General features: G+C 43.3%; 1 protein-coding gene across 1 annotated transcript in view; it reads left to right on the forward strand.

Moving 5' to 3' along the window:
* GNG2 (G protein subunit gamma 2) overlaps positions 1 to 24,968 on the forward strand; it is a 280,638-nt gene that overhangs the window by 184,366 nt on the left and 71,304 nt on the right. The window lies entirely within an intron of this gene.

Below are 24,968 nucleotides of genomic sequence, written 5' to 3' on the forward strand. Positions count from 1 at the left end.
ATTTCTGGGCTTACATTGTGAGTACATTAAGGACTTCATTCTAACCCATGACCTCTGGTTCCAAACCAACCCAAAGAGTAACTTGTGTTCCTGTATGTAGAATCCTTTGGTCAACAGATTGAAATCCCCAATACCGTGGCCTTAGGAGATGGCAAACTGCATATTACCAGGCTTTAGGATCACCTCAAGTTAATGGGGGTCTTAAAGAATTATAATGTATCTGGAGTCAGATCGTGATCGGCCAATGTATGTCCCATTGTCGTCGATAGGCAAATAAAAGCAAAAATGTTAAAAATGTGTTATTTCCCCAAGTACAATCAGTACCTGAACAAATGTTTAGAACTGAAATTGCAATAAGAAATCATTGATATATTCCATTGCGAAAGAGATGGGGCACATTTATGTCATGCCTCCCTGAGACAGAAGGATATTTCTGATCCAAAAATGGTTTTGATGTATTTGAAAGAAGTGGATTGTAGTCATAAACAGTGTCTTTTTGCGAATCACAGGCTCTGCAACCTTAAAACTTGTAGTTTAAATGTTTTACAGCAAAGAAATCACAATAACTTTACTCCACTTGCTGGATGAATTAAGAGACCAAGGAGGCCACAGGATGGTGCAGGGAAGGAGAGATTAGGCTTCTGGAATATGTGAGAACTTCACAATCTGTACACCGTAGGGATGGGGGTATTTTCAAAGATGTTCAGAAATATATCCATCTGAGTTCAAAATAGAATTGAAGTAGGGGGGGTCTCAGTTGATAAGCCTTGGATAAGGAGTCATTTCCTCTCATGGGGCTTATGTATTTCCTTGCAAAGAAGAGGCCGCATTTTTGCATTTGTCCATTGCTTTGGATGACAAGCTTCCCAGCACTAATTCACTTTTCTTTTGTCTTTAACCCTCTAACGATGACCGTGTGTTGTAAGGGAAATATAGATAAATTTAGAACTGGATACAAATGGCTTAGTAACCTCCATTTCAAATTGTTGTCTTACCAAACACTCCTGTAAATGCCCTTTAAAGCATCCCTCCCTTTTCTGGTATGGCCACTTATGTAAGGCAAAGATACTTCCATATTATTTCCTACTGAATTAGGAGAAGGGTTATCTCAGTGGTAATACATTTGGCACCTTGTTGTACAGCTTCATTCCTGATACACAACTCTCTCTATAGGGTCATGGTTGAGGAAAGAGGGCATTATCTCACTTTCCACTATTCCTTGGTTGGGTAATTTGAATTGGTCCTGGGTCTGCCTGTCAAATCCAACAGATCTCTACTTGTTTTTTTCATTGACAGCAAGGGTGCTACTCTCCTCCAACATCTAACATTAGTCCCAATTTTAATTGGCATTTCTCTTCCTGCCAGCCTTATTGGAGGCTGCTGAAACACCTCAGGATAAAGCAAATGTGGCCCATAAAAACCCAAACACACAAGAATTGGGAAATGTATACGTTTGTAACATATGGCTATAGATACACATGCTCTTCATAGTACTGCCATTTAGTGTTGGGCTCAGACATTTGCAAGTTGTTTTTCTTCGACGAATTATTTCAAGTGACAAGATGTCCTGTAGCTCCTCCATTGGTATACAATGCGCTCAGGCACCGATTCGATCTTTGATTATTTTTTTTGCCATTGAGTTTGAACATGCACTGAGAGGACTCCAAGCCTGTTTTGCTCTTTACATGTATTTTAGGCCTGCACAGTTCCACTACTTCACTGGATAATTTCAGGGAACCGCTTAAGGGCTCACATCCAGGACATTCTCTGCTAGCCCTTACATCTGCAGATGTCAGGCTTCATCTACACATCACTATTCCTACATCTAGTTGCTGTAGCAGCTTACACGCAAAAGAGGAAAAAATCATCCTTCTTTAGAGTCCTACTAGTCAAGGCTTTCATGGAAGGTCGTAAGAGGGTTATACCTCCAAGTACACCTCCCACCCGTCTGTAGAACATTGATTCCTTAGTCCATAGGCAACCATTTGAACCGCTATACTCATGCCTCCTACTGTTCCTTACCTGGAAAGTGGCCTTCCTAGTGGTCATAACGTCCCTTAGACACATTAGCGAGAAGGCAAGCACTCACCTTGCAAGAATCATTCATTCAAGTTCACATAGATATGATTGCGCTCAGGACCAGTACTAATTATCTTCTCAAGGTGGTTTCACCTTTACACCTCAATCAATCTTCTGCAGCTAGACTCAGTAGTGGAAAGAGCTGCACACATATTATGTATTACATCAGCATGACCAAGACTTTCGCAAGTCTGACCAGCGCTTTGCCTGTATATATGTTTATGGCATTTTTATGGTGCAAGCTTAGCCAAAAGGCAGCAGAGAGCTGTACATGGTGAAAGATAAATGTAAATACAACAAATACGAGGAATAATAGGAGAGGAAGAGGTTGTGGATGTTTAATAAAAAAATTTGAAGGAGATGAGTCTTCAACTCTTTCCTAAATTGGAGCAGTGCTGGGGCAGTCCTGATGGAGAAGGGGTGTTGTTCCAGATCCTAGGTGCATAGATGGAAAAGGCCTGCTGTTTGTTTTTTGAAACTTCTTTGGCTGCAGTTTGATGGTATCTCGGAGGCGGGTGTGCTTAGAACCATCAGGGATGGTGGGGCAGTCATGAAGTAAGGCATTCCCAACATCCAGATGCAGCACTACGAGGGCTTGAGCAGTAGTTCAGAAGTCGCATTCTGAAATAAATGATTTGCCGTTCATTAGCAGAGAGAGCTGGTACCAAGCCATCTTTATTGTTTTGGCAATGTGTTCCTTGAGGATAAGGTTGGTGTCCAGGGAAATTCAAGTGACTTGGCAGTTGGTGAATTTTGGAGTTCGAAACCATCAATGTTCATTTCATTGACCTCGGTTTGTGCTGTATCTTGTTTGTTGTTTTTAGCAAATAACAGGAATTCTGTTTTGGTTGCACTGAACTTCAGGTAGGGGCTGGACACCCAGTTCTGGATGCTGTGCAAGCAGTGTTTGAGGCACTGGACGTCTGAAGCAAAGGAGACCTTCAAGTTGAGTTGTGTGTCATCGGCATATGGTTGAATATTGATGCCAAGTGGCTTCATGTAAAGGTTGAAGATGACAGGAGACAGTATGGAACCCCAGGTAACTCTAGAGCTGATAGGGATCTTTTGTGACCTGAAAGTGCGTATGTGAGCAAACTGAAAAGGTAGGAGGAGAACCAGTGAAGGACATTGCTGGCAAATCCCATTTGACACTCCAAAGTGCTAATGAGGGTGGGATGCGCACCTCTGTCCCAGGCAGCTGAGACAGACAGGTAGTCGTGTAAGAGATGATTAGCATTGTTTTGATCTTGGAGTTGAACATAGACTGCTTTTTCAATGATCTTGCAGATGAATGGGATGTGAGTAACAGACCGATAATAGGCGAGGTCTTCATGGACTAGTGTAGGTTTCTTTAGGAGTGGGAGGATCTGGCCAATCTTGTGAGCTTTTGGGAAGATGTCTTGTGTGAGGGAGGCATTGACAATGGTAAGTAGGGATAATAGAGCATCCACATAGAGAGCTTTGATGAGGGATGATGGTAGGATGTCATGTTTATAAGTGGCGTTAAGGGATTTAGGTATGTCAGAGAGATCTAGGAGAGATAGTGCTTTGAAGCCTGACCAATGTGAGATTCTATGGGAAGGGATGACTGTAAGAATTGAAGCAGTCTTGGTTTCGTCGATATATAGTCTAATCTGTATTTTTTCACAGAAGAAGATGTTTGTATAGTACTTTCCTTTGGGTGCCATGATGAGCAAGTGTGTTCCACAGAGGAATTTCAGTATCAATACGTCTGCAGGAGTTCTATTTTTCTTCCATTTCCTTTTCTGTCTGCAGATGGGTCGTTTATTGTCAGCAATGTCTTAAGTCTACCAGGGTGCAGAAAGCTTTGGCTTACACTTGTTTGTTGTAATCAAGGCATGTCTGTTACACAAATTGTTGAAGTTGTTTAGAAGAGTGTTGGTGTTCCTAGGGTGAGAGATGAGTTCAAGCAGTAGGCTGTCTATGGAGAACGCTTTGAAGGATCTGAAGGTTTGCTCTTCTTTTTGTGTTGACCTTGGTTTATTGGTAGGATGATGAGAAGGGAGCTAGGGATGGCAAAGTAATTGGTCTAGGGGTATGATTGGTGTGCACTGGATTGTTGTTGAGGATGTAGCCTTTGGAGAGTGTTGGTTGTGTGACATGTTATACCACGTTGATTGTACCTATGAGGAGGATGTCTTGTTTTTTTAGCTTGTGTGGTCTCGGGGAGGTTGATCTCACTCAAGAGGGTAGTATGTGCATGTCAGATGGATGAGGTGGTGAGGAAATCTGAGAATTCATATATGTAGGCTTGCACACTTTGTGCAACCGCACAAGTATCATTCCATCTCTGAGGCAGATATAGCAATATGGAAAGTCAAGTGCATTCAAGTGTGGTACTACAAAGCTAAGAGAGTCCTACCTGTTTCGCCCAGGGCCTACTCTACTTGTAAGAAGGGGGCAACATTGGCTTTCTTAGGGAACATCGCACGAGCTGACCTTTCCAAAGCAGCTACCTGGTCTACACCGCACACTTTTACCAAGCTCTACTACAGGGACATCTTAGTACCCAGCAGGCTATGATTGTCTAGACAGTTTTTAGGACTAGTTGATGCAGAGGATATGTATTTACAGCCAGATGTGCTACAAACGGAAAACGTTACTTACCCTGTAAGCATCTGTTCGTAGTATGTGGGTGTAGATTCACATGTGACCACCCTCCTCCCCAGAAGTTTTGTGATGATCGAAGATCTCTTCATTTATTTCATAGTTAACACTGCACAATAAAAATGGTGCACCAAGCTATGCTCACTTAACAATCCATACTCTCTTTAAACTACTGTGCAAAAAACAATCTAAGATGAAGTCTGTACCCATGCGCATTGTGAACCAAGGGACTCAAAAAGACTTGTTTGAAGAAAAAAAACTTGGGAATGCCAGAGGCCAACACTAGATGAGAGAATTATGCAGAGCATGCGAATCTACAGCACTTCATGCCACAAACAGATGCTTACGGGATTAGTAACATTTTCCTTTTCTAAGAGTTTAGACTGTTCTCATAAAACTGCAGACAGCTACAAAGTTTGAACTTCTGGGAGCTGTAGCCTGCATTTACCTTTATCCTACAGCAATCCAGGTCCCTTAGAGGTCCTCACGCTTCTTGGCTATGGTAAAACGTGCAATCTGTACTTCCTCAAAGTGAGAATTGAATTAGGCTATTGAAATTCTCAAAATTCATGAATTTTGTGTTATATAAGTTTCTCAAAAATATTGTGCTTACAAGCGGCTGGTTGGTGCAGAATATGTCTTGCAGACAGCTTCTGTTTGATCCAGGTTCATGCTGGTATCGAATGTGTCACTTTAATGCAAGGTATGCCATAGCATACAAATATAGTCTTGCAAGATACCGCCAAACTGCACTTAACTCTAAAAGTGTAATTTTACATAATTATCATGAAATTACACTAAATTTTGATGGAAACAATTACGATTATGCAGTTTACCCATCCTTACTGCACACCTAGTAGCCTGTGCATAATTCACTAGCTCTCCAAGAAATGGTACTCCACTTTTTACAAGGAGGTAAAACTCCTTTTTTGGGCAAATCAGACTCAAATACAAGATAAGGTGTCGCATAGCCAGTTCCACTGGGATATTCCTTAGTCTTGCTGGTATGTTATGTTGTAACCCTTTTAGACTTATTTTGAACTGACTCTCAACCCATCACATTTTGTCAGGGACACCTTTGTCATCAGTTAATAGCACAGTGATAATGGGACCTTGAGACAGTCATTAATGCTGCCATTTCAGATGCCATCAGTAATGTTATCAATGATATCATATAACGCATCATGAGTGTTGTAATATGTGAGGTCATGAGCAGTGCATGGTGAGTATCCAAGTTATACCTACTTCAGTTAACTATAACTGATGAATTTCAGTGCTCTTTAAAGTTTAAAATGTTTAGTTGTAAACTGACATTTTCACCTAACTCTAACGTCACTTGAATTTCTGAGGTTTAAAACGAATGTAAATTAAGGTATTTTACAATACCTAACTATAACGTCCCTTTAACCTTTGTTTTTTCAACGGATTTGTAGGGTTTTGTTAACGTAAAGTAATATGTTATTAACATTCCCAGCCCTTTCAGGGGCAGCCTACCCCCACCATGCACATACATGTCTGTGTTTGTGGGGGGAGGGGTGTTAAATGCATCAGTGTAGTTGTGTGTGTTTGGGTGTTAGGTGTAGCTGCAGCCCCACAAACAAACACCCCATATGTTTTATTTGTAGCCCCCCAAAACTATGATACCCAATCAAAAATAAACCGATGCCACTCTGAGTGCCACGGTACTACTGCGGTACAGCAGCAATGCAAAAGAAATCTTCATTTGACCCTAGGGGTTGAGGGTTCCCCTACTCTGCCACCATCATATTCCTTATTTTACTAATTTTTTGAGGACTCAAAAGCTTCTGAGTCCTAAAATAGTAGCAGGAACATTCTCTTCATGTTGCGGCCAGCCAATAAGATTGCATGCTTAACACCTGCAGAATAGCAATAGTACCTTGTTAATACAGCGTTGCTCGATATTTATAAATTTTGAATCTTAAACACTCAAAAATAATCTAAAATCTAAAAGTGCACTTTCAGGATCTAGATCTAGCTTTCTGGCAAATGTGGTGTATTTCCATTCTGTATACAAAATAGATCTGAGTGTATTTCCATTCAAAGGTTTTAGCTGTAGCTGCATCTTAAGTTTGTGTGGGAAATTGCATGGGGAAATGTGTATTGGGATCCTCCTTTTTTCTCAGCCCATGCTTGACAGATCACCTGAAACTTGCCAGGATGGAGCTGAGGTGGATGAAACTTTTTTGTAAAGTTTTGTTAACCCTTTTGGTGCAGGTGTCGGCCAATGGCCAACACCTCCACTATCTCCCCAGTACGTGTGTCGACCCAGCCACACAAGTGGTGCAGCGTTTTTATCAGCACATGTAGGGTAATGCTGCGTGGTAGTAATTTTGTGGATTCCTGCAGATTCTGGACGTTTCCATCATGTAAGGAAAATGTGTGATTTCAGGCAAAGATTGAGATTTGCAGAACATTGTGGGTATGAAAACCTCATGGGTGCCACCAAGGCACACCACCCTGGAATCCCCTGGTTGTGTAGTTTTTTTAAAAAATACCTGTGGTTTGTAGGTCTGTGAGGGTGACTCCATAGCACAGCCCCCAAATACCACAGCTACCCCTATTGCCTATCTATAAATGTAGTGCTTTAGGGCCTTTGTGTCGTTGACTCTTAGCCCATTTACACTAGTGGAGTACCAACAGATTCCATAACTTTGCATTGAAGAAATGTGTGGAAAATTTGTTTTTAGTCAAAGTATGAGGTTTGCAAGGGATTCTGGTTAATGAAACCTGGTGAAAGCCATGCAAGTCACCCCACTCTGGATTCCCCAGGTGTCTAGTTTTCAAAAATGTGCAAGTTTACTAGCTTTCCCTAGGTGCCGGCTGAGCATGGCCCAAATTCACAGCTAAGCACTTTCAGAAAAAAGGTTCCGTTTTGAATGATGTAACCATGTTGTGTTTTGGGCCGTTTCTTGTAGCTGGCTCTAGGCCTAGCCTCACAACTGAGGTACCATTTGTATTGGGAGACTTAGGGGAATGCTGGGGAGAAGGAAGTTTGTGGCTTCCAGCAGATTCTAGAATGTTCCATCACAGAAATGTGAGGAAAATATGTTTTTCAGTCAAGGTTTGAGGTTTGCAAGGGATTCTGGATAAAAAGCCCTGGTGAGAGCTATGCAAGTCACCCCACCCTGGATTCCCTCCGGTGTCTAGTTTTAAAACAATTGCACATTTGCCAGGTTTCCCTAGGTGATGGCTGATTTAGGGCTCAAAATCCACAGCTACCCGCTTTGCAAAAAAAACGGTTAGTTTGGAGTGGAAAAATGTGATGTATCCATGCTGCTGCATTTTGAGCCTTTTTCCTGTTCTGGATACTATGCCTATCCACACAAGTGGGGTACCATTTCTATTGTGAGACTTGGGGGAATGCTAGGTGAAAGGAAGTGTGTAGCTCTCTGCAGATTCCAGAACTTTTCATCACAGAAACGTGAGGAAATGTGTTTTTAGTCTAGGTTTGAGGTTTGCAATGTATTCTGGGTGAAAAAACATGGTCAGAGCAATGGAAGCTGCCCCATCTTGTATTTCCCCTGGTGTCTAGTTGCTAGGTTTCCCTAGGTACTAGCTGAACTTGGCCCAAAATCCACAGCTACCCACCCCAGAAAAAAGGGGTCCGTTTTCAGTGGCAAAAGTGTAGTGCGTCCATGTTGTGTTTTGGGCCATTTCCTGTCGTGGGCACTAGGCCTCCCCACACAAGTGAGGTACCATTTTTATCAGAAGTCATGTAGGAGCTTGAAATAATAGAACATTTGTTATTACCAATTGGATTACACTGCATATGTGCCTTTCACAGGTAAGCCAGTGTGTAAGAAAGAGGACATTTTGAAAAATACCCTCTAAATCATATGCTAGTATGCATACCCACAAATTCAGAGAAGTACAAATAACCTGCTAAACTACATATCTACTGACCATTTCAGAAATACATAGGTTTCCGTGACACCAATTTTTCCCTCTACATATTTCACCATATGAATTGGTCTATACTCAGTACAATGAAAAATCTTTGTATGGTGCAACTCAGTTGTTGGCTCTGAGCACCTTAGGTTCTTGTAGAACCTGCAAATACGATATATCCCCGCAACCAGAAGGGTCTAGCGGACATATTGGTATATTGCTTTTGTAAATTCGTCATCATGACAATAAGTTACAAATTTTTCCCTACTCATTTTCAATATTTCTTTATTTCAACCGTTAGTTTGTTTGGGAAAACCTTGAGGGATCTACACATATGAGCCCTTGCTAAATTCAGAATTGTGTCTACCGTCCAAACATCTATAGCTTTCATTGATCATCCATAGGTTTCACACTAATTTCCACCACAAACTGGAAGTAGGTTGAGACTCAAAAAATAGGCCAATTGGCTACCTCTTTAAAAATGCCAAAGATTTGGTAAAAAAATGTTTTTTATTCAGATCTGCATGTTCCTGAAAGCTGGAAAGATGATCAATTTAACACAGCAAACTGTTCATCGATGCCTTTTTTTAGGAAAAAAAGACACTTTTATCCAGAACACTTTTTCATATTTTGCCCCCAAAAACTCAAACTCGGCTATATTTTACCTATTTTCTTAGACCCCCCTCTAAAGGAATCCACAAAACATGGGTACCTTTTGAATCCCCAGGATGTTGGAAAATAGGACACAAGTTTATTGGGGATACCTTATGTGGAAAGAAAGTTATGGAGTGCTAACCAGCAACTACCCCAAATATCAAAAAAAGAGCTCAGCAGTGCTGGGATATAGGGGAGCACCAGCAGTTAAGCTGTTAAGAATTGTAAAATGGCACCAATTATGTTAGCAATCCAAAAAACCCATTTCCTATGAAGACCTGGCCCTAACTATAACTACAGGGTGGCGACCGCCACTGTGTAATATGTGTGTGTGTGTTCATGTGTGGGTATATACACACATATATGTATGTTTAATAATGTACTTATTTTAATGGGGGGAATGTATATATTTTTGGGAAAGGGTTACCCCCACAAATTCCCATGTTTTGGTTTCGTTGGCCTTTTTTTTGGTGTGACCTCCCAAACCCCTTCTTTTAAACCCCTTACCTCCCTTGACCTTTAGCTACCCCATAACCTTAAAAACCGCTTACCTCCACCCACTCCTGGGCCCTAAAAATCTCTTCACTCCCTTTACCTGTACTCACCCCTAAACCCAAAAACTCTTACCTCCCTTTATTGCTACCCACCATTGTACCCTAAATACTCATTACCTCCATCTACCACTATCAACACCGGAACCCTAAAATACCGTGCCTCCCTTTACCTTTTCCCACCATTTAACCCTAAAAATACCTCACCACACTTTACACTGCCTGGCCCTGAACCATAAAAATCCCTTACCTCCCTTTATCTCTACCCTCCATTACCCTTACCACCCTGAACCCTTAACCCGGTCATAGCTTTTAAATCTTTTTAAAATAGCATAATAATTGCGACATTTAAAAAAAAAAAAGTACCTGCTTGGTAAGTTGCCACATGAAAAAGTACAAAAAATGGCTTGTGTAGTACTAACCTGCATGGCAACCTGCGAGGTAAAGACAGCAAGATATATCCTGGAAACAATTTTTCAGACCATTCTAAAGAAAACAACTTGTATTTTATATTGCTCTCTCATCTGTAACAGAACCCAGGATCAATATTTATGTATCAATAAGCATATTATGTGTTGCTTCCCCGGGACTGATTCTGTAACTGGGTCAACTGGATCAAAAGGATCCCTCAACCAATCCAATTCACACAGCACTGAACGTCACCCACTGCTCACTGTCACGTTGTTGAATTTCGCTTTCTTATGCATATCCAGACAATTTTTCTTTACAAGGCTCCTGCTCACCCGTGTGAGTAACTAAATGATTCTTGGGTCAATAGAAGGTTCAGCTTGGCACAGATTACTCTAAAGCCTATCGTCTAAAGAAAAGACTATGACATCCATAAAGAGGGAAGGAATCAGTTGGTTTTCCACCTAAATGTGTTGTTAATTGAGTTTGTTAAACCAGGATGAGTTTGTGAGTGCTTCTAGTTAGGTTTGTGAAACAGAATTCATTTGTTTGTAGTTTTATATAGTGCGGCTTATCATCCATGAGGGTATCCGGGCGCTGTCCATGGAGATGCCCCGAATCACAGGATGTTGTGCCGACTGCAACACTCGACCCCGGATCCTCATCTCCCGAGTAGGCAGCTCTGGCAGCTGCGCCACATTCTCTCCCATTTATTAGAAACCTTTAGAATGGCAACATTTTAAAGAGCTTTGACTCATAACACTAGTGACTTTAAAATTTTAAAATGGCAATAAAACAGCTCACAAAATACATACCTATCATTAAGAATATTAAACCCACCTGATCTATGAAGTTAGCACATAGGCCATGATTCTACATTTGTAGGAAAGAAGATATTTTTTGTAGATGTAAAATACTCTCCCAGTTTAGGCAGAAAGTTACACCCACACTGCTACTAGCATGAGTAAGAGTCAATCACTCAGGATTTGTAAAGTACGGCTAATCACCCGACTGGGTAGCCAAGCGCTGGCGCTTGCAGGTTCCGAAAGCTCATTCGAATAGCCAGGTATTGAGGGCCCTTCGGAATTCCAGAAGTGAGATGGTGGTCTGGAGTTGCATGGAGAGGCTGCACACAAAATGGGAGAAACGCAAGGACAAAGCAGTGAAAACAAGGGAAAAGCAAAGAGAAGGCACACAGAAAATGTGGGAAAAAGCAGGCAAAATCAACTGATTCCTTCCCTCTTTATGGATGTAATAGTTTTAGAAGACAGGAGCAAGACTGATGCAGCAGCACGGGGAGAGCTGGGCCTGGGAGTCATATTACCAATAAACTGTACATCCAAATGTTGCTGCAGGAACGAAGGGTAGTCATCAGTCTCCCTCTCCATCAGCAGTGGCAAAAATGTCAAACACTGGGCAAAGAGTGTGGCAAGAGGGACAGGGATATGGGAGAATGCACACTAGCAATGTTGTCAAGAGGTAGTCCCATAACTCACCTGGAGGCTCTCTCAGGTATCTGCAGCTTCTCACCAGTGTTGGTCCTTGTGTACTGAACTGAACACAAGATTACTGTATTAGCTAGAATGTTGTGGATATACAAGTCTTCTGGCGCTGTGCATGGATTACATCACTTTATATCTTTTACTTTCAATTTGTGCGGTGCTCCTGAGGGGGAGGTACACCCCACTCCACCCAATAATCAATCCAAAGGATTGAACCAACAATGTATACAATTCAAGGCACACGCATTATACAGTTCCAATTTTAAATCTTGATTGTCTTAAAATCACACAATGATGCTGAGATTCTTGTTCTTCTCTTTTTTTCTTCATTTCTTTATAGACTTGCGCCAACGCGTTTTGTCGCAGTGGAAATGAATCCCTTATGACTTCCTCAGGGCTTTTAGGCTTGTTTTGGTGCCAAAACCGGAAACCCTCCTACTGTTCTGTGTAACCCGGGGTAGGAGTAGCCCTTTGTGAACCTTCAATCCATCAATTTCTTATCCCCTCTGTACACTCCGTGAGATTCCACCAGGTATCTATAATTTCACGTACCGTATCTGGTAAATCCCAAGTGCCGCTTAGCCACAATCGACTTTTGCTGGACAGGGGAAGCAAATAACCTCCTCCCGACGCCTGGTCTTGATGCCGTACAATTTTCGGCTTCCGCAGTGTAATGCATCCTCGGCCCGAATACAGTGGTACGGAGGGGATAAGAAATTGATTGTTTGAAGGTTAACAACGGGCTACTCCTACCCCGGGTTACACAGAACAGTAGGAGGGTTTCCGGTTTTGGTCCCTCTGCATGGTGCATAAGGCCCTTTACGGAGGAATCTCCAGGGAGATACAGAAGCTGCTCTCTATGTACTCTCCCATCAGAACACAGATCCACAACGATGGGCCATATCTGTATCCCAAAAATCCGTAAGGCGAGGGGGGGGGGCGTACTTTGTCATTTTGTGCGGCCAAACTTTGGAATCAGATGCCGTCCATACTTCGGCTCCAACCCAACCTTCTGATGTTTAGGAAGGAGCTGAAAACGTGGTTATTTTCTACGATCTAACGTTTCATTCATACCTCCCTAGTCCCATGTACCTCAATCAGCGCCAAGACGCCACGGCATTCGAGCGCTTAACAAGTAACAAATCAAATCAAATCAAATCAAATCTGGTGACAGTAGAGTTCCAAAAAATGAATTATAAAAGGGGGTCAAGACGGGTTGGTTTAATGACCATGGAACCTCACAACCCTGGAAAGCATGAATACAAAACAAGGAGGCACATAGTCAAGAGAACAATATGTGTATGTTGTGAATACAAAGTGGAAACAGAAATAGCACTGGGCTGAAATATTCCCATCAGCCCACCAAACGTGGCGGATGCATCGTCATGTGGGAATAGGATAGGGTATTCCAAATCTCACCCACCCCATCAAAGATGGTGCAGAGATAGGAAACCAGTGACGACCTTCAAGCCACAGTGTTTTTCTGAGTGGTGCTAATGAATGTGCAGTGCTCAAAATAAAGTGAACAAAAAATGTATATTAAAAACGACTACTAGAGCAGAAAATATGTTTAATGGATACTGTTCTAGTGTTGTGGTTAAAAACAAGCGTCTTGTAGTCTGAAATTATGACTACCAATAGACGCTAAGCAGTGTGGTCAACATGTTTCAGCTATCTCAAAGCTTTCGTCAGGACCAAAGGTGGTAATGATGCAACTGCAAAAAGATTAAACGACAATTCTAAATAACAAGAGTAATCCTACCAGTATTTTGGAGCCCCAATATTAGCTGGAGGAGACTCTAAATGATTTGTCCTTTACCTAAGGAGAAAATGAAGTGAACAACAAGCCTCCTTAGTAATCCACAAATAGCAAACACAACACACACATATGGTGAGCAAGAACATTATCCTTGCTACAACAGAAGAATAAGTAAAAGTACTCCTGTATAATACCAGAAATGGTTATAAGAAAACATTTACATGGAATTGGACTTACCCAGCATTGTGTGGGAAGCAACCTCACCTCGCCCGGCACCTGCTCGGGAAAATGAGGCCCCGCTCTGTTAAGATAGAAGAATGGCCATAAAGTAAGACTTCTAGCATGTGTATAGCTTCAACATGCAAAAGGTGGCCAGTGCAAAATAATTTCTATCTATGTAAACTCAATTGTCTCAAATAAAAGAACTCCATACACCAGGACACAAACTAGGCATCTGCCAAGATTTTAAAGTTAAAAGCATAAAGTAAGGGAAGCCCAAGCCCTAAAAAAACGAGAGTGTGAGGGGAAAAGGCAAGGTGCAGACCTACCTGTCCGTCGGTACCTCAAGCAAGCATCCGAGTAGGAGTGGAGGTAGCGGACAGGCAGGGAGCATGCCTTTTATCCCCGTCGTGATTGGCTAATTGACACTAATTAGGCGTCAGGAAAACGAGCGTAAAGCTCGTTTGGACAAAGGTGTGTAGAAATGAAGCCCTGCGCAAGCTCGGTGAGAGAGCACTTCACTCCGAGCATGCGCTGTATTCAAAATGGTATTTGTGTAGGACTCGTAGTGTCAAACACCTGCGCATGCGCAGACATAGCCGGTATGCATCCAATAGGTGTTATTGGAAGATATTACAGGTCGGCGGGATGCAGTCCGGCCCGTCAACATGCCAGAATTGTCAGCGGAAGCTCTGGGGGCATGTAGTTCGGAGTCGCGCGGTGCGGATCTCCCGGAACTACGGAGGATGGCTAGTGTGTACGCTACGCGCATGCGCACATTGAAGCTATGGCAATATGCGTGGTGCGTCATGCTGAGGAAAAAACGAGTGAGAGAAATTAAATAATGCAAAATACTGAGGACAACCCAAATAGCTACATATATACAAATATATACAAAAATAGACCCCATATTGTTCAATGGCACTAAGCCAAGTGAGGAATATTGCGTGGAAAATGTATTGTCATGGCAACCTGAAATGGGGTAGGGGCCATGTTCTGGTGCAACAAAATGATGAAAATGATAATGATAATCCTGAAGGAATATTAAAAGGAATATTCTAAAGGGATCTGAGGACCGTGGTCTCATGCAGGTTTTAGTGCTGGGTCCCTTAGCAACAAGGACATGTTAGAGGCACCCTGGACGTATATGGTGCATAATTTAACAGTTAGTATGCCACCATTAGTGGATCTTACAGTGCCGTCCAGGTGATGTCATCGTTCAGTCCCCTTTTGTCACTTTTAAGGGAAAAAATCCATTTCTGCTCTTTCACAAAAAGGAATCTAGTGATGTCACTAATATGGGATGGAATAAAAGGCTGTTCCAGGATGACCCACTTGAGGTCTTCTGCGGAATGCTTTTGAGCGAGGAAGTGGTCAGTTAGTCTAGTCGATTGTTTATGGCATCGGATGGTGCTCTTATGTTCTCCAATCCTCAACTTTATTTTCCTGGTGGTGAATCCTATGTATCTCAATGAGCAGGGACAAGTGATCATGTATATGACCCTGTCAGTGTTACAGTTCATGTGTTTCTTGAGAAACCAGGTTCTACCAGACCCCAAGTCCACTTTTGTAACTTTCGAAGTTTGGGGGCAAGCGCTACATGAGCCACACGGATAGTGGCCCTGTACCGGTGGTAATTCCCAAAGTGTATTTGAACTAGCCAGTTCTTGGGACTGTGGTCTCGTGTGGACTAAACTATCCCGAAGACAGGGAGCTCTTTTAAAGGAGAACAATGGTGGAGGAATTTTGTCATTGGAGACATTGAGGATATTCCAATGTTTTCTTATTGTCTTTTGAATGTTGTTTGAAAGAGCACAGAAAGTGCTAACAAAGGTTAGACACTCCAGGTTAGGCTTTGGCTGGCGTTTCTCAAGCAGAGAGTCTCGATGATTGTTCGAGGCGCGTTTCCAAGCTTTTTTTACCAGATCTTTAGGATAGCGTCTCGCTTGTAATTGTTGTGACAAGTGAAAGGCATGTTTGTTGAACAAATCTTTGGTAGAGCAATTCCTTCTCAGCCGGAGGAACTGACCGACTGGCAAATTTGCACGCAATGCTCGCGGGTGATGACTATTAAAAAGTAGAAGGGAGTTCCTTGCCATAGGTTTTGTGTATAGCTCACTTCCTAACTTCCCATCTATTGGAAAGATGGAGAGGTCAAGGAACGATAGTCTCTCATGGCTAGCTTCAATGGTGAATTTGAGATAGGGGTTCCGGTCATTGAGCCATTGGTGAAACAAGTGAACCTCATCCATTGAGCCTCGCCAAACCACAAAGATATCATCAATGTACCTCTTCCATAGCACCAGTTGATGAAAAAAAGGGTTGCTATGGTTGAGGACATGATCTTGCTCAAATTGATGGACATAAAGGTTGGCGAGGCTCGGGGCAAAAATACTCCCCATTGAGGTTCCCGAGATTTGGAGGAAGAACTCATCCTCGAATTTGAAAAAGTTTTCCGTCATGGCTAACTTTGCACAGTCCATGATAAAATGAATCGGGGTGATGGTGTCGAGGGGGCACTGAGACAACAGATGTCTGATAGTCTCCAGAGTCTCTAACTGTGGGATACACGTAAAGAGAGACTCAACGTCAAAGCTGACAAGGAGGTCAGTCTCCACATTAAACTGCACATCTGGCAATAGTCGCAAGACGTCTGCAGTATCCTGTAGGAATGTGGGCATGGCCTTTACAATAGGTTGGAGAAAATGATCCACAAAGGTGGATAGGGGCTCCAATAGAGACCCGATGCCTGAAATAATAGGGCGGCCCGGTGGTGGTCTAGTGGCTTTGTGAATTTTGGGCAGGCAATAAAATCCTGGAACAACCGGATGCTCAGTGACCAAAAAACTCGCTTCATGTGGTGTAATCCATCCCTCGGCAGATCCCTCATTCACTAAAGTCCTAATGGCTACAAGAAGGCGGGGTGTGGGGTCAACAGTGAGACGGCGATAGAATAGTACGTTGTTGAGTTGCCTGAGACATTCTTGGCGATATTGGGTGGTGTCGAGAATAACGGTTGCACCACCTTTATCTGCTTGTTTTATCGTGATTGATGTATCTTTAGACAGCGTAATCAATGCTCTTCTTTCTTTCATGGGGAGATTTTGAAAGCCTTCAAATCTCTCTTCATGAAGCCTCGTGATATCATGTGTGACTGCTAGCTCGAAGGTCAAAACCTGGGAGGGGACCTGATGGCTGAGAGGGGTGAACGTTGATTTAGGTCGAAGCCCAGTATTGGTTTCAATCTGTTCTGTACTGGCTTCTAGGTCGGGTTTGTTCTTAAAGAAAAAATGTAGGCGTACCTTCCTGAAAAACTTTTCAAGTTCAAGTCTGGATAAGAAGGGATCGCCTTTGTTGGTTGGGACGAATCCTAAACCTCTCTCAAGAACCGAGAGCTCATCAGTAGTTAAAACTCGCGAGCTCAGGTTAACGGTTAGGTGCTGCTCAGTTCTGTGCTGGTACTCTGTTGAGCAGCCCTCCTGCTCCGTGTGTTCGGAAAAGTGGGGTCGGCCTGCCACTGTACTGACTGTTGTCCTCTCCGTTTGCCGCGGTTGGAGCCGCGGCCACGTCCTAAAAAAGACGGATCCGGGAAGAACTGGGGGGGCTGCATATAAGGGTTCATGTGTGGTCCGAACTGTGGAGGTTGAAAACCCCATGGACCAGGAGGCCACCACGGCCCCGGATTCTGGTAAATACCTTGGTGGTTACCCTGCATGCCACCTCTCTGCTTGAAAGCCCTCCTTGAGGACCGTTGCTGTCCACCACCCCGATTTTGTGGAGCGGTGAAATTAGTGCTATCGGAGTCACTAGAGTCAGAGGCTGAGGTTGAGTAGTTGGAACCATACCGCCTCCCTCTATCCAATGATAGAGGCTGACATGCCCAAAATTCACAAAGCCACTAGACCACCACCGGGCCGCCCTATTATTTCAGGCATCGGGTCTCTATTGGAGCCCCTATCCACCTTTGTGGATCATTTTCTCCAACCTATTGTAAAGGCCATGCCCACATTCCTACAGTATACTGCAGACGTCTTGCGACTATTGCCAGATGTGCAGTTTAATGTGGAGACTGACCTCCTTGTCAGCTTTGACGTTGAGTCTCTCTTTACGTGTATCCCACAGTTAGAGACTCTGGAGACTATCAGACATCTGTTGTCTCAGTGCCCCCTCGACACCATCACCCCGATTCATTTTATCATGGACTGTGCAAAGTTAGCCATGACGGAAAACTTTTTCAAATTCGAGGATGAGTTCTTCCTCCAAATCTCGGGAACCTCAATGGGGAGTATTTTTGCCCCGAGCCTCGCCAACCTTTATGTCCATCAATTTGAGCAAGATCATGTCCTCAACCATAGCAACCCTTTTTTTCATCAACTGGTGCTATGGAAGAGGTACATTGATGATATCTTTGTGGTTTGGCGAGGCTCAATGGATGAGGTTCACTTGTTTCACCAATGGCTCAATGACCGGAACCCCTATCTCAAATTCACCATTGAAGCTAGCCATGAGAGACTATCGTTCCTTGACCTCTCCATCTTTCCAATAGATGGGAAGTTAGGAAGTGAGCTATACACAAAACCTATGGCAAGGAACTCCCTTCTACTTTTTAATAGTCATCACCCGCGAGCATTGCGTGCAAATTTGCCAGTCGGTCAGTTCCTCCGGCTGAGAAGGAATTGCTCTACCAAAGATTTGTTCAACAAACATGCCTTTCACTTGTCACAACAATTACAAGCGAGACGCTATCCTAAAGATCTGGTAAAAAAAGCTTGGAAACGCGCCTCGAACAATCATCGAGACTCTCTGCTTGAGAAACGCCAGCCAAAGCCTAACCTGGAGTGTCTAACCTTTGTTAGCACTTTCTGTGCTCTTTCAAACAACATTCAAAAGACAATAAGAAAACATTGGAATATCCTCAATGTCTCCAATGACAAAATTCCTCCACCATTGTTCTCCTTTAAAAGAGCTCCCTGTCTTCGGGATAGTTTAGTCCACACAAGACCACGGTCCCAAGAACTGGCTAGTTCAAATACACTTTGGGAATTACCACCGGTACAGGGCCACTATCCGTGTGGCTCATGTAGCGCTTGCCCCCAAACTTCGAAAGTTACACAAGTGGACTTGGGGTCTGGTAGAACCTGGTTTCTCAAGAAACACACGAACTGTAACACTGACAGGGTCATATACATGATCACTTGTCCCTGCTCATTGAGATACATAGGATTCACCACCAGGAAAATAAAGTTGAGGATTGGAGAACATAAGAGCACCATCCGATGCCATAAACAATCGACTAGACTAACTGACCACTTCCTCGCTCAAAAGCATTCCGCAGAAGACCTCAAGTGGGTCATCCTGGAACAGCCTTTTATTCCATCCCATATTAGTGACATCACTAGATTCCTTTTTGTGAAAGAGCAGAAATGGATTTTTTCCCTTAAAAGTGACAAAAGGGGACTGAACGATGACATCACCTGGACGGCACTGTAAGATCCACTAATGGTGGCATACTAACTGTTAAATTATGCACCATATACGTCCAGGGTGCCTCTAACATGTCCTTGTTGCTAAGGGACCCAGCACTAAAACCTGCATGAGACCACGGTCCTCAGATCCCTTTAGAATATTCCTTTTAATATTCCTTCAGGATTATCATTATCATTTTCATCATTTTGTTGCACCAGAACATGGCCCCTACCCCATTTCAGGTTGCCATGACAATACATTTTCCACGCAATATTCCTCACTTGGCTTAGTGCCATTGAACAATATGGGGTCTATTTTTGTATATATTTGTATATATGTAGCTATTTGGGTTGTCCTCAGTATTTTGCATTATTTAATTTCTCTCACTCGTTTTTTCCTCAGCATGACGCACCACGCATATTGCCATAGCTTCAATGTGCGCATGCGCGTAGCGTACACACTAGCCATCCTCCGTAGTTCCGGGAGATCCGCACCGCGCGACTCCGAACTACATGCCCCCAGAGCTTCCGCTGACAATTCTGGCATGTTGACGGGCCGGACTGCATCCCGCCGACCTGTAATATCTTCCAATAACACCTATTGGATGCATACCGGCTATGTCTGCGCATGCGCAGGTGTTTGACACTACGAGTCCTACACAAATACCATTTTGAATACAGCGCATGCTCGGAGTGAAGTGCTCTCTCACCGAGCTTGCGCAGGGCTTCATTTCTACACACCTTTGTCCAAACGAGCTTTACGCTCGTTTTCCTGACGCCTAATTAGTGTCAATTAGCCAATCACGACGGGGATAAAAGGCATGCTCCCTGCCTGTCCGCTACCTCCACTCCTACTCGGATGCTTGCTTGAGGTACCGACGGACAGGTAGGTCTGCACCTTGCCTTTTCCCCTCACACTCTCGTTTTTTTAGGGCTTGGGCTTCCCTTACTTTATGCTTTTAACTTTAAAATCTTGGCAGATGCCTAGTTTGTGTCCTGGTGTATGGAGTTCTTTTATTTGAGACAATTGAGTTTACATAGATAGAAATTATTTTGCACTGGCCACCTTTTGCATGTTGAAGCTATACACATGCTAGAAGTCTTACTTTATGGCCATTCTTCTATCTTAACAGAGCGGGGCCTCATTTTCCCGAGCAGGTGCCGGGCGAGGTGAGGTTGCTTCCCACACAATGCTGGGTAAGTCCAATTCCATGTAAATGTTTTCTTATAACCATTTCTGGTATTATACAGGAGTACTTTTACTTATTCTTCTGTTTTAGCAAGGATAATGTTCTTGCTCACCATATGTGTGTGTTGTGTTTGCTATTTGTGGATTACTAAGGAGGCTTGTTGTTCACTTCATTTTCTCCTTAGGTAAAGGACAAATCATTTAGAGTCTCCTCCAGCTAATATTGGGGCTCCAAAATACTGGTAGGATTACTCTTGTTATTTAGAATTGTCGTTTAATCTTTTTGCAGTTGCATCATTACCACCTTTGGTCCTGACGAAAGCTTTGAGATAGCTGAAACATGTTGACCACACTGCTTAGCGTCTATTGGTAGTCATAATTTCAGACTACAAGACGCTTGTTTTTAACCACAACACTAGAACAGTATCCATTAAACATATTTTCTGCTCTAGTAGTCGTTTTTAATATACATTTTTTGTTCACTTTATTTTGAGCACTGCACATTCATTAGCACCACTCAGAAAAACACTGTGGCTTGAAGGTCGTCACTGGTTTCCTATCTCTGCACCATCTTTGATGGGGTGGGTGAGATTTGGAATACCCTATCCTATTCCCACATGACGATGCATCCGCCACGTTTGGTGGGCTGATGGGAATATTTCAGCCCAGTGCTATTTCTGTTTCCACTTTGTATTCACAACATACACATATTGTTCTCTTGACAGTAGAGTTCCTTCAACGCTGGTATGGCGTGGCCACACTTTCTTAGACGAAGGCCCCACTGCCCGAGTTTGAATCCTTTGGCTCTCCCTCATCCTTTCTTTGGGGTCCTGAAGTAAATTTAAGTACAAAAGTCAGGCTTGATAGCACCAGATCACTTGTAAATTCGATCCTGTGCGTCTGTTGGAGTTACGGGAGGACCTTTCCCAACATCACGAGTAAGGGTAGTTCTTGCTCTCTAGAGTAGATGTGCCTTGTCCAGCTTGAGATCCCAGCAGGTTGCACTATAGTGTTTCCCACTGCTTAATTTGAGACTGTGGTTTCCGGTGCTCAGTACCGGCACTTAATCAACACTGGTGCTTTTCATGAGCACCAGTTAAGATCACGTTTATTTATGGTAGACACAGGGATATTATGTTATTTGCCAAGGATGTTGCGCCGATGCCGAGGTTCCCCAACTCCAAAGTCGGCAGCTCTGGCCATTACGCCACATCCTATCACTGCTTTGGAGGTTAGTAGTTTGTTCTGTTTTAATCTGCGTTAACAGAAGAATTGGGCTGCCTGTTTACTGACAGGATGTGGATCTGGGGGTTCTTCATTACACTGTTTGAATGGCTCCCATGTCTCATACCCCATCAACAGCATATAAATATTGGACAGTAGCAGTGACAAGGAACACAACAAGTGAAGAGTCTGATTGTTGTTAGTCCTTTTTTGTTGTCCATTATCCGGACCTTTGCAGAGCATGGCAACCAGTAGGACAGAAGACTGGAGGTGTTAGTAAGGGACACTCAAGAATAGAACCGTGCGTGCTATCGGTAGATTCTCAAACACACTGGCATGTCCACCTCATTCAGATCATGACCCTACTAATACATTCATGGGATGAGGGTAGCACTTTAGGGAAATACCACCCTCCCCTTCTCTCGTACTTGCTCCGAGTTTCAACTCTTTTCATGTTATGAGTGGCTCATACTTTGCAACATTGATCTCTGCTGCCATCTACTGTTTTCTCTCCAAAAACACTTGGCCGAACTCCTCCTTTCAATTGCTATTAGTCAGAACACTCACTGTAAAGCAGTGACATAGTTTGTGTTCCATTAGACCAGTACTAACTAGGCAGGCGCAGTGTGCGCCACCAGCTAGGGCGCTATATTTCCCATAGAAATATAAAGTATAGATCCAGAGGCATTTGCAAGAATTCGCAGAGAAATTCCCAGGTCAATAAAAATGAATTTATAATAATAAGGCAGCATTTCTGCAAATATTTTTTTGCTCTGTGCCCAATCGGTAAATCTAGCTCAGTGTTAAAAAAGTGGCTTACATAAATTTCACTTGATGGGTTGTTCACCATGCAGATTCTTCAAAAATAAAAGTTACAGCTGGCTAAAGCTTCCTATCAAGGTTTTAGGAGACATCTTCGGTCATTAACTATTTTGAGTCTGATGCCATAAATTGCAGGGAAGAAAAACATGATTTTCCTCCAGTGCAGCTCAAATGCTACTCAGTATGTTAAATACCAATAAGACAGGACTCAGGTTTATGTCGAATATTTAGGGAGGACTCAAAAATGTAAAAGAAAAAGGGGATATGCCTTAAAATTGAGGCGGTAACGTTGCCTCATCAACTAGCAGCTTATTGTTCTATTGCATTTCCTTTCCCAATAAAAGCCATGTTTAACCTCCGAGGTCCCCGATGCTAAGCCCTGTTAATGTAGAACATAGCTGACACTAAACACCGTTTTCTCTACACGTCAGGCTCCTCTAGGTTGGCTTAGCTAGTGACCATTACCACCGTGGGAGCCATCCTCCACAATTGCTCATGTAAACCCTAAAGTAAAACAACGTTCTAAAAATAGCCATTTAATTTCACAGTAGCACCAGCGGGGTCGTTTTTTGCCAGGCAGCGGTTGCCATGGAGATGACCGTCTATACACAAGCCTGTATCGGCTGACAGACTGCAACGCATCTTCACAACCAGCGCCTAGGATTTATGGCATTTTCAAGAGGGTCTTGTATTTTTGTGTTCCCCAACACTGTAAAATAATAGCAGCACAAAATCAATTGCATAAATGCTATTTATCCCCAGTACTAGCAGGGTTCACAGACATCAGAGACGTGGATTTCCAGAAACAAATCTCAACCTCCCCTCCTCCTTTTGGATTGTATTGGTTGGGTGAGGTATCCTACACTGATATTAAAAATACTTATGGCCATGCTACTGCCTGTTTCATTACCCCAGACTTATAAATTTACTCACGTCAGAGCCAATTAAAATTCAGGGTTTCATCTACAAGAAAATGGCGCGGCGACGCAAGCCATTTAGCTGCGCTGTGCTGCGTCATTTTCAAAGCACAGAGATGCGTTCTATTAACAATACTAAGCATCCCTGTGGTTTCCCCTGCCCTGCCCTGCCACACAATTGCCTGTCATGCGCAAGTGCAGGCACCCTTGCGTTATTTTGGGGGGCCTGCCCTGCGGGATGATTGTTTTTGTGTAGGAAGGAACAACTTCCTGCAAAAAAACAATAATTAATGGCATTTTACTCTTTTTTTCTGCAGCATGCATTGAAAGAGGAAAAAACGAGGAGAAATAAAAGTATTTGTCCTTGTTGCGCCATTCCTACGAATCCCCTGGAGAGTCGCAGGATTCTGTCGCATTCCCTGTTTTACAAAATGTTGTGCATCTGGGAATGTGTCAAGTTCCATAGATGTTGCGTGCGAACACCCACAGCAACACAAATGGAATACCCCTTTCACGCAGTGTAATGCCTGTATTTACAAGCCCATGAAAAGTCATCCAGGGTGACTTTTCATGGGCTTGTAAATATGGGCAAGGCCATTGCGCTGCCGGTGCATCAAGTAAAAAAGCGACGCACCGGTGCTGTAATGGGCTTATAAATGAGGCCCTCAGTTCTCTACCAGGGCTCTCAAGTTGCATTTTGATAGGCTGGCTGAAGGATGAGAGCCAGCCACACACTGCGGTTCACACACATGCAAGGTGCCAGAGCCACCAGCGAGTTTCAGTGGCTCAGAGAGGAGCTGCATGGATTAGCGGGCTCTCGTGGCAGTGTTCCTCTTCTCAAACCAAATGGGAGAATGAGAAGAACTAAACAAATTGCTGTGTGTCCTCCCAGCTGAAACATTAATCTAAAACTCCTACAAGTCATCCACCAAACCTCTAATGAGACCACTGGAAGGGCGAGATTTTGATCGATACCTTATCACTATTGATCTAAACCTCGATCTGGTCGACTGAACCTTTGTTGCCTGTCATTGAGGGAAGAAAGTGCCTCTCTTACCAAGTTAGTTCACCCAATAAAGGACCCCGCTCCAAAACATCACAAACAACTTCTAGCTTTCAAAAGTTTATTGTAAGGTTAGGATAAGCTGCAAATACAGGCATCTCAGAATGAGATTCACGAGATACACAGGTCCAACTACATACATGTGCTCTCTGAAAGCCCTCAGACGAGCAACGGAAATTACCAGCACAAGTTCTAAGAATAATAAAGCTATCAGCATTGACGCATATTGAGATCTCTCCTTCATTTAAGTTGGAGGAAAACACACAGGTTAGGCTGTCCCTACCCTGCTCTAGATGGTATCCCTACTTAACCAAGTCTCAACCTAACAAAAGGTGTCAGCAGTGAATGACCCCCAAGGGAAGTCTCTCACTCTTAGTCTCTTGGTGAAAACCTATAGTTCTCCAGTCATGACCCCTCTCTGCCTACCCATCCGCTCTCTAAAGGGTCCTCAGGCATCTGCTCTAACTCCACCCAGGGGTGCTGTCCCTAATACAAAACAGTCAACAACATTTGAGACGCCCCTCGTGAGACACCCCTCACGTGGTGTAGCTTCTGGCTTTTTCCATGCTGCTTTGTATT

The sequence above is a fragment of the Lissotriton helveticus genome, chromosome 9 (assembly GCF_964261635.1).
Source record: "Lissotriton helveticus chromosome 9, aLisHel1.1, whole genome shotgun sequence".
Lineage (NCBI taxonomy): Eukaryota > Metazoa > Chordata > Amphibia > Caudata > Salamandridae > Lissotriton > Lissotriton helveticus.